This window comes from Parus major, chromosome 24 (genome assembly GCF_001522545.3).
Source record: "Parus major isolate Abel chromosome 24, Parus_major1.1, whole genome shotgun sequence".
Taxonomy (NCBI): Eukaryota; Metazoa; Chordata; class Aves; order Passeriformes; family Paridae; genus Parus; species Parus major.
Genome location: NC_031792.1, coordinates 1,891,126 through 1,896,135, shown reverse-complemented (window position 1 = coordinate 1,896,135; position 5,010 = coordinate 1,891,126).

The following is a 5,010-nucleotide window of genomic DNA, read 5'->3' as shown; positions in this document are numbered from 1 at the left end:
CCTCATTTCTGCTGCTGCCCTGAAAGGTACAGCTGGGGTTCTCCCCTTCAGCAGCCTTCTTTTGTCCCAGGTTGCAGGCACAGCAGCACACTGCTCCTCTGGCAGCTGAAATATATATCCTGCTTTCCTGGGAGGGGACAGCAGGATGAGAGTCACTCCCCTCTCCCTGCAGCTTGATATCACAAGTCACTCGCAGAACTCATTATTCCCACAATGAGCATGACACCCTCTGTGCAGGGCTGATTGCCCAGAGCCACACGAGACAAAGGCAGTGAGCTCCAAGCCCCAGCTCCAAGTGTGCCGCATTTAATTCCCAGGGAATATGATCCTAGGAGAAGCCGTGTGACTGGTGAAGAGACAGGGAGACCCAGCCTGGGGCTGGAAGGGGGGAATGTGAGCTGGGCCAGGGCAGGATATCATTGGGAAGTGGCAGGAACGTGGGACATGAGCTCTGTTCAGCACGAGCAGGCTCTGGGATGAAATATTAATGCCAGCATCCTGAACAGGCAGCAAGCAGCGGTGTCTGAGCTACTTGGCCATGAATAAAAGATGGTCCTGAAAATGGGGAAGAGCAGCAAATTAATTAATCGAAGCAAAAGTCTCTCCACTCCCATTAACGAACAAGCCTGGAATCCTCCCACATGCAGCTCAGCTTGGGGAACATGCAGGGCCACAGAAGGACAGCAGAGGCAGGGTCTTCTCCCAGTGACCTGTGGTCTCCCACTGACCAGAAGTGCCTGTAAGGTCAAGTTCAGATCCCAAGTCAGCTTCTCATCATGTCTGCCCTGCCAGCTTTGGGAGTTCAGCCTCTGCCAGCTTAGACTCCTCACCTGTACTCTGGCTCCCTCAGGTTTTACATAAGGGGTGAGGTGGGAGGTGAAGGGGGGCTGCAGATTCCTAACTCCCCTTTCCAAGGGCTGTGTCAGGTAGCCCATCTCTGGGCAGAATGTGGGGCCCAGCCAGCTGCTTCCAGGCAGGTTAGCAGGAGGGCTGTCCCACTGGTGGAGGGCTTGGAGCTGATCCTGCCTGCAAGAGAAGGCAGTCCCTTTTTCTTTCATTCAGAGCTGGGAATTTTCTGAGTGCTGCTCAGTGCTACCATGCCCAAGCCTAATCCCTTATGCTGCACCAGTTGACTGGGAACAGAGCAGTGGGGGCTGCTGCAGATGGAGAGACACCCTCAGCACCAAGACATGACTGATCTCCTCTTCTGAAGCCTTGCCCATAAATTATAGATTTTAAGCAGTGTTTGTTTAAAATATTCAGCTTCCCACTTAAAAAAGAATACTCATACACACCAGGAATGGGGAAAAGGGATGGGGCCTGCATTCCCACTTGGAGGAGGGGGAGGGAAACAGCCAGGAGAGAAGTGTTTCCTCGACTAATGAGCCAGCATCCCTGGCTGTGGATGTGCAGTCCAACACGTGAGCCACCTGCACTGCAGCTTTGCCTGCCTCTACCTCCAGCACACAGCTCAGGCCCAGTCTCTGCTTTTTCCCCCTGCATCCCCGTGTGCACATCATCCCACAGGCTTCCCTTTGAGCACACAGAACAATGCTGTGCTTGCAAAGTCAGAGCAAAGATATCTCAAGTATTCTGAGGGAAGGAAGGAGGTGAGGAGGCAGGGAAACATTCCTCTCTACACAATCCCCACTTCCCTAGAAACAAATTCATTGCTTTGATTAAAATTTCGGCTTTTCAGCTGCCTTGGCCACAGGGCAGATGCACAAAAGGTGAGTTACAGGGAGCAGTAGCCAAGATATTTCTCATCAATGAAAAATGCTCCCCTTCATCTGCACATCTCAGCCCGGCCAGGCACCAGAGCCTGCATTGCCGCCCGATGGTGAGGAAGAGGCAGGGCCCTGCTGCAGAATGAAGGGATTTCTCCTCTAGGTTGCAGCACCTCCCAGGCTGAGGCAGGCTCTCACTGTCTTCTGGGATGGATTTCCCATGGAAGAGACTGCAGAGACAGCCTTGCAGCCTTGTTAAAGGCTTCCTTCAGCTTTTCCTGCCCAAGGCAGTTCACTTGGATACTCGTGTATATCTTGAGCAGGATACAGTCAGCAGCAGCCCAGTTGTTCAGGAAGGCACAGATCTAACCCTGGCTATCTGGGATTTATCATGGTCACACCCAGCCCAGAGCTGGCTCTCCTGAGCCTCAGGTAGCTCTGGAATCTCCCTGGGATGGATGGATGGATGGATGGATGGATGGATGGATGGATGGATGGATGGATGGATGGATGGATGGATGGATGGAAGCCCAGGGCAGTTTCTCCTCCCTTCCTACCAGCTGGGTGATGCCCCAGGTCCACCCCTCCCCCTGGCAGCTTAAGTACATTCCAGGCTGGCTGCACCTCACTCCCTCCTTAGCTGCCCTCAGGAGGCAGAGAACCTTTCTTGCTCTCCATTCCAGGAGACACTGACCATTCTGGCAAGTTTTGTACTATATTTTTAATAAATTAGCCCCAAACTTCATTTGCATGGATAAAAATAGCAGCAGCTGCTCTGCCAAGCCGTTTTTTCTCTTGGTTAACACATTCATCCAAGCTGCTCTATTTGTCTTTCCTCCACAGACTCATATTCTTCTGGATTCATTTTGTCAAACAAATTGCACAAGCTGGACTGCCCATTTACCCAGTGCTGTTTGATTACAGGGGTTATTTATGAAACAGCAAGACATATGGCATTAAGCTTCTTAATAATAATAATAATAATGAGAGAAGGGAAGGAGAAAAGCTCTAGAAGAGAGGAGGGAGAAAATGTTTTTTATTACAGACAAAAGCTCCTGCCATCGGTGATAAATTCCAGACACTTTTTCCAGTTGCTCTTGTGCTGCTGGAATGATGAATGGCACAGGCACTTAGCTCAGGAGCGTGGCCACGGGAGCCAGGGTAAGGAGGGAGATGCTGGAGCACACACAGGTGGTGGGGCTGGCTCAGGTGTGCAGGGACCGCTGGCCATCAGGCACTTCACAGCCCAGGAGGTCACAGAAATGCAGACTCCACTCAGCCCTGTCTTTGAACCCGATTCCCTCTCTTCTCTCTGATGCAGTCACTTATCCCTGGGACCACTCCATTCACTACATGCAGAGCCCAGCTGGCTCCCTTTAGACATCCCCATCTGACCTGGCCATCCTGGCTCTAATGGTGACTCACTGCAATTCAATCAAAAGTTCTGTGAAAGAAAGATGCTCAATTAAGGGCCTGGGAGACCTTGAAAGCAGAGTCATTTCTACAAGAGGAAGGTAATTAACTTTTTTAATCAGTGGGCACTGATCTCAAGGTCTAGTGAAGAGAGAGAGAAGCAAACTCACTCCCACAGACTCAGAGCAGAGCCCTGTGATGTCACTGGAGGTCTCAGGAAGGGCTGGAAACTGGACTCGGTACACACCAACATGCAGAGCTGTTCCATCACCTCATCCTTCTCCCTGATGCCATTCCCCAGGGACAGAGACACCTTCACCTCTGGCCTTCCCTTCTTTCCTTACCCCAACATAGGAAAACACACCAAACTTCCAATCAGAGCAGCATCAGCATTTGGAGATAATTCCTCAGCATCCCAGATTCCCTCACTGTCTTACAGGGACGGCTCTGGCAATGGGATAAAGAAGCTCAAGCACCAAGACTAGAGGCTTTCCCCTGGCACTTGCAAATGTCTTGTAGCACCAGCCTCAGCTCCTGCTCTCGTGTTCATCAGCTGGCACAGACCAGGGTGCTGGGCAGGCAGAGTTAATCAGATTGTGATTACAATGAACTCCTGCACTTCATGGCCTGCATCCTAAACCTGCTTTCCAATTCCCCAAGGCAGAGGGATTTACACTTTCAATTTTATGTCTAGTTAGTTAATGGTCCATTACTGTCAAAAGGATCAGTAGCTAGAAGTTAAATCCTACAGGATTTATGATAAGGAAAAACCAAAGGCTGCAGAAGAAAACATGCCAGAGGGGGAACAGAGAACACTGAGGGCTTTGTAGGTCCTCAGTGCTGTGACACTGGTGACAGAACACTGCTGGTGACAGCTCTAGAAAAAGGCTCATCCCAGCACTTTTCTCTTACACACTGTACAAATTTCTGGCTCAAAAACTCAGGGCAAAACAGCAGCTTTGGCAGGACTGCAATGGGTTTGCCTTGTTCATGTTGAATTCCTGTCCCCTCCCCATCAAGGCACTAAAAGGGCTCCACTCCCTTAGCAAGATAAAGATTTCTGCAGTACACACGAGCCTGCCAATAAAACATCTGTCTGTTCTGCTGCTATCCCTGAGATCCACAGCAGTGCTCCAGTCAGAGCAGGGGTGTTAAAGCAGCTACACTGAAAGGTCTGTCAGCACTACAGAGATGGCTGTGCAGGGGTTTATAAACCTGCCCATAAAAACTCACTCCAGGCTGAAGGATAAACAAGGTTCCCAGGCCTCTGAAGCAGAGAATCATTCTTTTCTTTTTGTTTTGTACACAAGGAAACATTTTTTTTTTTCTGATGGCTGAGGTTTACTGAGTGGTAAGTGGCGCCAAAGAGACAGAGTTTGGTTAGATGGGAACTGGAAAACATTTAAGTGATCAATGGACAGTTCCTTGTTGTGTTTAGCAAGGGGCTGGAAATTATTTTGTAGGTCAAGGTAGTTTGAGCTACTGCCAGGCAGGAAGCACTGTGGAAGTATAATACTGAGGTCTACAGCCATCCAGACAGATTCAGGCATCCACATCTGCAGAAGATGGACGTGTTAGACCTGGAAAAACAATCCAGGAGAGCTCCCAGGTCTCAGCAACTCACTCTTTCGCCACTACACATGGATGTGCCAGCAACATTGCTGGTTCTGAAAAGCCTGCGACAGAGAAGGAAGACTTATATGTTATAGAATGACTTTTCCCAGTGATTCTATTCCTTTTCCCTGCCAGCATTCCCCACAAGTCTCCCTTATCCCTCTGATGCAACCATAAAACTTGGAGGAGCCCATTGCACACTCCATGCACATTACTGCCAGAATTCAGAAGTTGTTTTCATTTAATCTAGTAAACT